The sequence below is a fragment of the Callospermophilus lateralis genome, unplaced genomic scaffold (genome assembly GCF_048772815.1).
Source record: "Callospermophilus lateralis isolate mCalLat2 unplaced genomic scaffold, mCalLat2.hap1 Scaffold_189, whole genome shotgun sequence".
Taxonomy (NCBI): Eukaryota; Metazoa; Chordata; class Mammalia; order Rodentia; family Sciuridae; genus Callospermophilus; species Callospermophilus lateralis.
In genome coordinates, this window is record NW_027512911.1 from 2,298,223 (window position 1) to 2,311,451 (window position 13,229).

A 13,229-nucleotide genomic window follows, 5' to 3' on the forward strand; every position below is an offset into this window, starting at 1 on the left:
TTTAGTGGGATTTTCTTCATCAGGGATATCCCAATAAAAAAGACCTATGGCCAGCTGACAAATGTCTGGGTGGAGAGATGGCCACCAGGTCCCTAAGGGGGCTGTATGCGAGATAGATTATACTCTTTTCCAGTAGGATTTGTGATCAGCCATCGCTGCTTAACAGGCTGATGAGGGTTAGGACTACTTGTGGCCAAGGGGAGAGTATATAACCTTATCCACATGGCGAATACACAATTTGAAACTGTTACCAGTCTTTTCCAGTTTCCAGAAAGATTCTGGACAAGGAGCAGGCTTGAGATGAGAGGCATGGATCCAGGAAGTGATTCTGTATACCATTACCACTGTAGGTGTTATAAGTAGCACCTGGTATGGTCCTTTTCAGCAGGGTTCCAGGGATGACACCTGATGTCATCTTACATACATGAAGTCTCTTATTTGATATGGATGTGGAATCCCCTGGTACACAGTTTTGTAGGCAGTGGCCAGCTATTTTCACAAGTATCACTGAGTTCTTTCAAGAGCTTTAAGTCTGTCAACCAAGAGGGTGTGAAATGGATCCTTAGGTCTTACAGTTGGGCTTAGGACCCTTACTGGACGAGGGCCACCATAGAGAATTTCTCAGGGGGTAAGGCTACTCAATGAAACAGAAGGATTTTTTCTTGCATGAAACATTGCATAAGTCAGGAGCATAGTCCAATCTTTTATGCTGGTCTCTAAGCTTAATTTCCTTAAGGTCTCTTTAATTGTTCTATTCATTCTTTCTACTTGTCCTGAACTCTGGGGTCTATAAGCACAATATAACTTCCAATTAATACCCAGGTTCCTGGCTAACCCCTGACTTACCTGGGCCATGAACATCGGTCCATTATCAGATCCTATTACCGGCTTAGCTTCCTCCAATGGTAGAGAGGCTTAGTCAGAAGCAGGGGAATCACTTAGAGTGTGTTGTGTGTTAGGGGACGAGGGCAGTGGATAAGGAGGGAAAGAAGAGTCCAGTAGAGTCTAATCTTGTGACTCAGGGAGAACAGAGGGTGGAGGAGGTGGAAGAGGTGAGGGTTTGAGAGATCATGGGGGAAGAAGTATGAGCAGAGGCATGGGCAAGGAAAGGCTTCACCCATGGAGGAGGAGATTTGCAGAGGTCGGCAAAGTTAAGATATATGGCTGTTGATCAGGATGGCTATGTGGCCCTGGCTGAAAGACAATATCTCTGACTTTTTAAATTAGTGGGAAGTAGAAAGATATTTCTAGGGGCCATACGACTCCAAAATGGGCCATTCTGAGGCACAGAGAGTCTGCCAGGTCTAGCGTTTTACTAAAAAAAGAAAGATACTGAGCCCTTAAGCGGACTTTGGTTCAGTGATCAAGGGTCAGGGACAGAGGCATTGAAGTGCTCTGTCCCATAATGAAAGGTACACAAACAGTAAAAGCAAAGTCACATGACACAGATAAGACAAGACCATGAAGACAGGCAATGGACGTCCAACACTGAGACCAGGAATGCGTAGCCGGCAAAACCCGATAGGATGGCAATACCTAATCTAAAACAAAATATCACTGACTCGATGAAGCAATTGTTCCTTGATTCTCCGAGTCCTCTGCGGGGTCCCCCAGGGAGGTGCCCTATGTCTCTGTGACACGTCTCTCAGCCACCGTCGGAGAGACCCCAGGCTCTTCATCGCCAGCAATTTTGCCAAGCCCTAACATGACACCTGAAACCAGAAAGAGGCGCCTTACTTGCTCCGAGAGGAGCCCGTTGGGGGTCTCTCATCCGCCACTGCCAGAACTCGGTGGAACCTCAATATGTAAAGGTCAGGCGAGTGTCGGAGGAAGAGACTACCAAGAGACTGTCTCATGCAACAGCAAAGGGTTTTTTTGGGGTCCAGCTTGCTGGGGCTCACAGCTAACTTAAATAGATCAGAGAGCTCTGAGAACAGCTTATGCAGAGCTTACATACATTTCTTGGAGAGGGAAGAGAGGGAAGTTTACTGATGTGTAAGGGTGAGTGGGCGGTTCGCGTGACACCGAGTGAGGCAGTACATTCTGCAGTTTGGCAGTTGGGAACAGTACATTCTAGAACAAGATTAGCAAACATTTCTCAAGATTTCAACAGTGTTTTGTTAAGCATACAGAAAAACAGGAAATTACAAGTACCTAATTTATTAACCTTTCACTACCGACTATCCCTTTTTGACTGGATGTTCCTTCTACATTAATTCATGCAAGGTACAGGGACCTATGCCATTGTATATCGATTTATCTGAGACATCTCTGCAGAACGTAATTCAATGCTGCGTATCCCAATCAAGGGCCCAATGCCCTTCTGGCCTTCAAATCATACTTAGATTTCTTTTTTCATACATATATTACACCTATATATTCTTATACACATAGCAAGTTCCCAATACCATTATTCATCCAGCACAATGATTTCTAACCCAAATCAAACATGTTTTTAACCATAATCATACACTGTTCCCTCAATCTAACTTTATAGAAGAGCAGGGAAAGAGTTGATTTTACAATAAAGAAATGTAGGGAAACTTCCACCTGCTGAGAACCTCAAAGGCCCATGCAGAAATGATCCCTGGAGAAGATGTAGGCAGCTATGAAGGACCTGAGAGAGCAAAAGTCATCTTCCATGGCAAACAACCCGGTCAGGATAAAAGGTTGTGTCTGAATCAGATTCTCTTCTTAATGTAGAGAACATGGACCAAAACAGGCCTGTGTGGAGATCTATTCCTGGGTGCCTATGGTTGATATACCATTCTAACTTGTGAAAGTGTCACAGGAAGTAGGGGCAGCCTCAATCTCATGGGACCCTTGGAAGCAACAGTTAAGACAAAGTGGTTGCCAAGACAGGGACCTCATTCAGTTCAGGAAGGAAATGACCTCACCTCACTTCCTTGGTGATGGAACTTTCTGAACTTTGGATCCAGGAAGCCAGGCACACAGAGCCAGTCCCAGTCCCCATCCCTGTGGTCTCACTTATTTGAATTTACCAAGGACAGTCAGTCTTTCTTGGTACCTTCAGACGTGAGAAGAACAAATGCCAGGAAAGCTCGGAAGCGTTGCTTTTCTTGAGAAAGCAGTTAGTGGCTCACCGTTGGCTCCTGAGAAGTTCACAGAGTTTGCCAAGGAGACCAGATCTGAGACAGGACAGGCTATTTTGGGGGAACATATTATGGCCTACAAGTCAGAGAACACTCTGCATAGTCAAAGACCTACTTGGGGGAAGAAGGTGCCTTTGTGGGTGTGGTTGTGGGTTTGTGGTTTTGTCTCATTTTCTGAGAATAGGTAGGAAAGTCAGTTTGTTTCGTTGGAAGTGGACTGTTTCTAGTAAGTCGTTTAACATGGCGACTGTTTCTCTGTCTGTGAATCTCACTGTGTCCGTGGTTGTAGACATTAGAAAAGAGAATTCATGAATGGATGTGTCTTGTCTAGTAGAAAGCTTCTCAGCATTCATATTGCCCCATTTATGAATGGACTGTAGCTTGCCTTATTGATGTGCAACACCTGCTATCTTCCTAAGTTCCTGTTTTCTTACTGAATTCCCGCCAATCTCAAGAATAGGCCTATGGTTTTGTGTCCAAGATATTTACCACCTCAAAGCTCTGTGACATAACAATGTACTGGATAGCTGTAGGGAATGGGGAGCATCTCAGAAAACTCAGATATCAGTGTGACCAGGAAAGTCTCAGTGGAGAAACCCTGCTTTGGGCCTTTTGCTTACCAATTGTTCTGTTGCCCTGAAAGTCAGGAAGGTCTTTGCCTCTGGCCACCCTTTTTTGAAGCCTGAAGAAAACAGTTTTCAAATGGAAATGATTGGGCATACCTGTGGCTCTTAAGTGCTTTGAAAAGGGATGTGTCTGAATCAGCCCCCTGGCCCTGTGTGTGGCTGTGACTTAGATTCTCAGCACCTGATGGATCTAAAGAAAGTTCCCATGTTTGCATCCAAATGAAAAATGGCCAAAAGAGCAGTCATTGGGATGAAGTCTCTTGACTTCCTCTGTAAGGTTCCTGAACTCCATCAAGTGAAAATAGGGATCCTTTGGGTCAAATGAGTTCTTCAAAACCTGCAGAGGCTAGCCCATAGGTGTTTGGTTTTATCATGACTAAAATTCACATAAAGAATCTAAACCCCACAGTCAGTAGGCCTCAAATTGGAGAATTGAAGCGGTATTAATGGCAGGCCTATTTGATCACTCCTGGTTCACAGGATGGGTGTCCAGGCCACCTTGACTTTAGGCAAATGAGGGTCAAAGGAGCTTATTTTGGACACTGTCTTTGTCTGCGCCCCTCATTTAAACATCCAGCCAAATTATGATGAGTGTCAATATGGAAGAAGATGAGGGCCATATGGGAGTGTTCTTGTTTTAATTGTGGTAATTTGTGTGGTAGTTGGAAGAGATGACTGGGATCACCTGGGCTTGAACTCTGGTGTGATTCCCCTTAAAGAATGAGTTCTGGATCTGACCTCAGAGAAGTATTGCCGTGAATTCTCTTGGGATTTTACTAGGCCACGCGTGAGAATCGCCTTTGGAAACTGAGATCTAGGCCCAGGGTGGCTTTCCACGGAGCTCGGGGAATCTGAGCCAGGATATCACATGATTTACTTCTTGAAGACTTGGCAGCCCTAGTTGAGAGTCCAAACACATATGGACCTCACATTGTAGACCACGATGTGTCTGGATTCATGTGACCTTTTTGCCAGTCTTTTGGAAGGCTTTTCTGTGAGTGTTCTCCAGAGCTTTCATTGAAATGAGCTTCCTCACCATTTAATGGTTCCTGAATTAATTGAAACCCACAGTGCCTCTAACTTCATTTTTGAAATATGACTAGATTAATACCATGTAATTTCTGAAATTCCCATGACCAGGTGGCACTGGATAAACTTTGGATTTCCTGTTGCTGATCATGAGTGTACCAAAGAGTGCCTTGATTGACTGGGTTTCGTGAAAATGGTGTAGAACAGAGATGCCAGTAATTTGGAGCCTGCTGAGTAGTGGGCGTAGAGAAGTGGACTGTAGGTGTGTAAATAAATATTTTTGGTAGGACCACCTGGATCTTCCATTGGCTTTGAAAGACTTGCGACTGACATGGTGCAGGCAGCAGACCTTTATATGTAAAGGCATCTTGTCATATGGAGAGGTTTCAGGGCAATGTTCAGAATCAGGTTGCTATAGTCAAGGGGAAAGCTATGTAGGATAGAAGCCTGGTTCGTACATTCTCTTCGCGACCCTGACCAACCACACATGACAGAACTCCTCCAGCATTTTTATCCCAGTTGAACTCCTTGTATTTCGTGAAGCAAGTACCAAACTCCCAGTGCAGCAGTAAGAAACACCTTGGAAAGTGGAGGATCACCAAATGGCTTCACAGTCCACATGGGAGACACTTCAGCCCAGTGGCCTCAGTTTACCTACAAAGAGAGAATTCAGCACCGCTGCCTCATGATCATTGGAAAATAAGAAACCATGTTCTCCAGGTAACATAGATGCAGACCCAGATTTCATGGTGTCACTACAAACGAAGCTAAATCTCCTGACAATTACATATATTTCTTGTTCCCAACCTCAGAGGAAGTTTCTCAAGAAGTCTTTAGGCCAGCACAGCTCCATGTTTCTGGATTGTTTACCCTCTCCCTTACTTTTGGAAACTGTTCTACCACCTCCAGTGTTGTGAACTCCTGAGCATTTTCCATTCCACATAAATTCATAGATTTTCTAACTCCTCTCCTCTAATTGTGTCTTACTTTTAGCGATGGTTATGTCAAGGCATTGTTCTGGATGAGAGAGGGAAGATTTATGTGTATCACATTTTTGCATACACATTAGATTAATTTTCCTTTTTTCCATTTGAAATACTGAATCCCTGACACTAACCCATACCCTACTAGACTCTGACTACTAATCCTAATATCATGGAGAGAAAGAAACCTAACCGAATAGAAATACAGGCCTTTCATAGGAAGCATGGTGTATACTTCTATTTGCCTTCTGCATTATCAAGAGTATGGGTTTTAAATCTAGTCAACTTTTCATTGTAATGTTTCTCCATGATTTTTTAAAATTATCACATATATATATTCCTGTCTCCCTTTCTCTGTATCCTATTCAGCACATGTATTTTTTTATGCATATATATAATATCTTACCTGGTATCACACGGACATTCTTTTGAGCTCCCTGACTTTGGAATATAAAATTGTGAGAACAGATGACTCTCCCTAAATAATGATGGAACTGAAAATTCAACCTATGGGTGAGCTTCCTAGTGTAAAACACTATACATAAATCCATGTTCAGTAAAATGAATATTTTTGGATATGTGGATGAATCTGGAAAAAATATATATATATTTTTTTTTCTCCAGATTTTAAAAAAATATGAAAAATATGTGTCTTATTTTACACTCCCTAAATTCATTTATATTCATGTATGTGGGTTCAAAATCCAATCTTTACAAGATTATTTTCAGCAATATTTATATTCCTGTAATACATATTTGTTTCCTACTACTGAAAACTAAGTTCAGTAGGTGGTGCATACAAATCCTAATATTTCTACAGTACCTGACCCAGTTTAACATCAATGCAAGTAGATTGCTTTGGGACATGATGTGTATTTTGAAGTTCATTTTTACTCAACACTGGTATATTACTATTTTATCTGTTTATGGACATCAAAGGATATATTTTTTCATCCACAACTTCACAAAATTATAGGCATTTGGTTCACATTCATTTACTTACTACTTAAGAACACATGTATTCCTCCATGTTTCTTTACTGGTCTTTTCACTAGACTTCTTTCTAAACACATTATTTTTGATTCCATAATCATTTTTGAAACAATACTCACCCTTCACGATAAACCGTAACCCTAATATTACCATTACATATATAACTGGTTGGAATGATTGTATATATATCAATATAAGATTTCCAATATATTTTCAGATGCAAACTCAATCCATTATTTAAAGTTGGAACTAGTTATATACTTTATCACAATATGGTCTATTCATGCAACATCTCAATAATCATCAACACAAGGTACACCTATTTGTATCACCAGTACTAATTATTAAGTTTCCAGAATATTACTCCCCATAATGGTGGAAGAAATACTCATGTCACCTTATCTACATATACAATTTATCACGGTAGTATTCTGGACACAAAATGCAAAGGTCACACATATGATTGTACCAAAGCCTAAATGGAAAGTGACCATGGATTACTAAAAACATCCATGTCCAGGGTGCCTAATGCTCTCAAATGTCAATCCTATTGATTACTACATATTTGTTTCTTCCTAAGATTATATATTCAACCTCAAGCCTGTTGAAAATGTCTAATCCTATCACTCACTTTATACTTTGCCTGATTTCCTAATCTTTCTATTGATATCTGCTTTCCTACATATTTTTCCCACTTCATCATTGTGACTGTCTCTTCACATGTGCTGACATTTACATTCACTCTCTAACTGAAACCCTATTGCTAAAGAACTTTTGGTCCAACTCCTAGAGTCACTCTTCTTCCTAAACCTGCTGACTATCTTCCTAATCCTACAGACTATCCCTTTTTGACTGGATGTTCTCTTCTACATTCAATCATCCGAGGTACACGGTCCTATGCCATTGTATATCGATTTATCTGAGACCTCGGTGCAGAACATAATTCAAGCTAAGTATACCAATCAAGGGTTCTGTTGCCCTGAATGTCAGGAAGGTCTTTGCCTCAGGCCACCCCTTTGTGAAGCCTGAAGAAAAAATTTTCAAATGGAAATAAATGGACATCACCTGTGGCTCTTTGCTTAATTGCTTTGGAAAGGGATTTGTCTGAATCTGCCTCTTGGCCCTGTGTGAGGCTGTGGCTTAGATTCTCAGCACCTAATGGATCTAAAGAAAGATCCCATGTGTGCATTCAAAACCAAAATGGCAAAAAGTGCAGTCATTGTGGATGAAGATTCTTGCCTTTCTCTGTTAGGTTCCTGACCCCCTTCAAGTGAGAATAGGGATCCTCTTTGTCAAATGAATTCTTCAATGCTCTGCAGATATGCTTGGGTTTTCTCATGACTCCAAATCACATAAAAAATCTATACCTGACATTCAGTAAGCCTCAAATTATAGAAACAGAGCGGAATTAATGGCAGGCCTTTTTGATCACTCCTGGTTCACAGGAAGGGTGTCCAGGCCACCCTGACTTTAGGGAAATTAGAGGCAAGGGAGCTTATTCTGGAAACTGTCTTTGGTTGCGACCCTCATGAAAACTTCCATCCAGAACTTTTGATGAGGGTCTTTATGGACGAAGATGAGGGCCATGTGGGAGTTTTTTTGTTCTAATTGTGGTCATTTGTGTGGGGGTTGGAAGAGATGACTTGGTCCACCTGGGCTTGAACTCTGGTGTGATTTCCCTTAGAGCCTGAGTTCTGGAACGTACCTCATAGAAGTATTGAAATGAATTGTGTTGGTTTTTAGGAGGCCACGCATGAATGTCACCCTTTGAAACTGAGATCTAGGCCCAAGGTGGCTTTCCACAGAGCAATGGGAATCTCAGCCAGGAAATCACATGATTTTATTCTGAAAGACTTTGCAGCCATTGTTGGCCCTCGGAAGCAAGAAGGAGTGGCCATACTCATATCGATTAAAATCAACTTAAAACCTAAGTTAATCAAAAGTGATAAAGAAGGACACTATATACTGTTAAAAGGCACCATTAACCAACAAGACATAACAATTATCAATTTGTATGCATCAAACAATGGTGGTGCAAAGTCATAAAAGAAACTCTCCTCAACTTCAAGAGTCATATAGGCTATAACACAATAATTACGGGTGACTTCAGCACACAACTCTCGCCATTGGACAGATCCTCTAGAGAAAATCTGAATTAAGAAACTATAGAACTTAATAGCACAATCAATAACCTAGACTTAACCAACATATATAGAATATATCAAACATCATAAAGTGGATACATGTTCTTCTCAGCAGCACATTGGTCCTACTCAAATATAGACCATATATTATGCTATATGGAAACTCTTAGTAAATATAAAAGTATGGAGATAATACCATGCACCATATCTGATCATAATGGAATGAAACTTGAAATTAATGATTGAAGAAGGAAGGAAAAATTCTACATCACATGGAAAATGAACAATATGTTACTGAATGATCAGTGGGTTACAGAAGACATAAAGGAGGAGATAAAAAATTTCTTAGAGACAAATGACAATACAGACAAAACATACCGGATTCTATGGAAAACAATGAAAGCAGTTTTAAGAAGGAAATTCATTTCTTGGAATTCTTTCCTCAAAAAAAAAAAAAAGAAAAAAACAACAAATAAATGATCTCACACTACATCTCAAAAACCTAGGAAAAAAAAGCAAAACAGCAAATGTAGTAGAAGACAAGAAATAATTAAAATTAGAGGAGAAATCAACAAAATTGAAACAAAAAAATTGAAAAAATAAAAGTTGGTTCTTTGAAAATAAATTAAATCCACAGGGCCTTAGCCATGCTAATGAAGAGAAGTAGAGAGAGAACTCAAATTACTAACATATGGGATAAAAAAGGCAACATCACAACAGACACTACAGAAATTCAGATGATAATTAGAAAGTATTTTGAAACCCCATATTCCAATAAAACCGAAGATAATGAAGATATTGATAAATTTCTTATGTCATATGATCTGCCAAGTTTGAGTCCGGAAGACTCACACAATTTAAATAGACCAATAACAAAGGAAGAAATGGAAGAAACCTTCAAAAGACTACCAACCAAAAAAAGCCCTGGACCAGATGGTTATACAGCAGAGTTCTACAAAACGTACAAAGATGAATTAATACCAATACTTTTCAAGCTATTTCAAAAAATAGAAAAAGAAGGAGTTCTTCCAAATTCATTCTATGAGGCCAACATCACCCTGATCCCAAAACCAGACAAAGACACTTCAAAGAAAGAAAACTACAGACCAATATCTCTAATAAACTTGGATGCAAAAATTCTCAATAAAATCCTGGCAAATAAAAAACAAAAGCATATAAAAAAATTGTGCTTCATGATCAAGAGGGATTCATTCCAGGGATGCAAGGCTGGTTCAATGTAAGGAAATCAATAAATGTAATCCATCACATCAATAGACTTAAAGAGAAGAACCATATGATCATCTCGATAGATGCAAAAAAAAGCATTCTACAAAGCACAGCATCCCTTTTTGTTTAAAACTCTATAAAAACTAGGAATAACAGGAACTTACCTCAACATGGTAATAGCTATATATGCTAAACCTCAGGCTAGCATCATCCTAAATGGAGAAAAACTGAAGGCATTCCCTCTAAAATTTGCAACAAGACATGGATGCCCTCTATCACCACTTCTATTTAATTTAGTTCTTGAAATACTATCCAGAGCAATGATACAGACAAAGGAAATTAAAGGCATAAAAATAGGAAAAGAAGAACTTAAATTATCGCTATTTGTGGGTGACATGATAATATATTTAACAGACCCAAAAGGGTCTACAAAGAAACTGCTAGAGTTAATAAATGAATTCAGCAAATTGGCAGGATATAAAATCAACACGCATAAATCAAAGGCATTCCTGTATATCAGCAACAAATCTTCTGAAATGGAAATGAGGAAAACCACTCCATTTACAGTATACTCAAAGAAAATAAAAAAATTGGGAATCAACCTAACAAAAGAGGTGAAAGATTTATACAATGAAAACTACAGAACCCTAAAGAGAGAGATAGAAGAAGATGTTAGAGGATGAAAAAATATGCCCTGTACATGGATAGGCAGAAATAACATCATCAAAATGGCGATATTACCCAAAGTTCTCTACAGGTTTAATGCAATGCCAATCAAAAACCCAATGGCATTACTTGTAGAAATAGATAAAGTAATCATGAATTTCATATGGAACAACAAAAGACCCAGAATAGCGAAAGCAATTCTAAGCAGGAAGTGTGAATCCAGAGTTCAAACTGTACTACAAAGCAATAGTAACAAAAACAGTGTGGTACTGGTATCAAAACAGGCAGATGGACCAATGGTACAGAATAGAGGACACAGAGACATATCCACAAAATTACAACTTTCTTATATTTGAAAAGGGGCCTAAAAGCATGCAATGTAAGAAGGATAGCATCTTCAACAAATGGTGCAGGGACAATTGGAAATTCATATGCAACAAAATGAAACGGAATCCCTTTCTCTCACAATGCATAAAAGTTAACTCAAAATGGATCAAGGAGCCAGATATAAAATCAGAGACACTGCATCTGATAGAAGAAAAAGTTGGCTACGATGTACATACTGTGGGGTTGGGCTCCAAATTCCTTAATAGGACACCCATAGCCCAAGAGTTCATAAAAAGAATAAACAAATGGGACTTACTTAATCTAAAAAAGGTTTTTCTCAGCAAGAGAAACAATAAGAGAGTTAAATAGAGAGCCTACATCCTGGGAACAAATTTTTACCCCTTACACTTCAGATAGAGCCCTGATATCTAGAATATACAAAGAACTCAAAACAATTAAACAATGAGATAACAAATAACCCAATCAACAATGGGCCAAGGATCTTAACAGACACTTCACAGAGGAGGACATACAATCAATCAACAAGTACATGAAAAAATGCTCACCATCTGTAGCAGTCAGAGAAATGCAATCAAAACCACCCTAAGATACCATCTCACTCCAGTAAGATTGGCAGCCATTATGAAGTCGAACAACAATAAGTGTTGGTGAGGATGTGGGGTAAAGGGTACACTTTTACACTGCTTGTGGGCCTGCAAATTGGAGAGTCCAATATGGAAAGCAGTATGGAGATTCCTGGGAAAGCTGGGAATGGAACCACCATTTGACCTTGATATCGCCCTTCTCAGACTCTTCCCTGAGGATCTTAATAGAGAGCAGTATAAGGATACTGCCACATCGATGATCATAGCGGCACAATTCATAATAACTAGACTGTGGAACCAAACTAGATGCCCTTCAATAGACGAATGGATAATAAAAATGTGGCATCTATACACAATGGAGTATTACACAGCACTGAAAATGACAAAATCATAGAATTTGCAGGAAAATCAATGGCATTAGAATAGATTATGCTAAGCGAAGCTATCCAATCCTTAAAAAACAAATGCCAAATGTTTCCTTTTATATAGAGAGAGCAAATAAGAACAGAACAGGGAGGAAGAACATGAGAAAAATATTAAAACTAAACAGAGATGAGTGGGGGGAGAGAAAGGGAGAGAGAAGGAAAATTATATGGAAATGGTAGGAGACTACTCAATGTTACACAAAATTACATATAAGAGGTTGTGAGGCTAAAGAGGGGAAAACAAGGGAGAGAATTAAACAACAGCAGATGAGGTAGAGAGGGAAGATGGGAGGGGAGGGGGAATAGTAGGGGATAGGAAAGGTAGCAGAATTCAACAATAACTAGTATGCTATTATGTAAAAACGTGAGTGTGTAACTGATGTGATTCTGCGATTTGTATTTGGGGTAAAAATGGGAGTTCATAACCCAATTAAGTCAAATGTATGAAAGATGATATATCATGAGCTTTATAATGTTTTGAACAACCAAAAAAAAGAATTGAATTTCCAATATTTGAGTCATATAACAACTTTATTTTTTAATAAAATTGTCTTTTATTTGTTATCTTACTTGCTGGTATCTGCCTTTCAGTTTTAAACAACTATGTGCTTTAGCCATTCATCCATGTAGTATGTAACAGAAAATTTTGAGTGTCTCCATATAACCAGATTGGCAAGGCATCAAGGTTTCCTTCACAAACAAGGTGAAGGCTTTGCCATTAGAAATTTAATATTCTGCAAAACAATTTTTTTAACTTTCCAATTAAATTTCCAAAAAAATTTAGAAAAAAAAGAATCTAAACCCCACAGTAAGAAGGCCTCAAAGTGGAGAAGTGGAGCATTTACGGCAGGCCTATTTGATCACTGCTGGTTCACAGGAAGCGTGTCCAATCAACCCTGATGTTAGGCAAATGAGGGGAAAGGGAGCTTATTTTGGGCACTGGTTTGGATGTGCCCCTCATGGAAAACTCCATCCAGAGGTTATGATGTGTGTTTATATGGAAGAAGATGAGGGCCATGTGGGAGTGTTTTGGTTTTAATTGTGGTCATTTGTGTGGTAGTTGGAAGAGATGACTGGGTCCACCTGGGCTT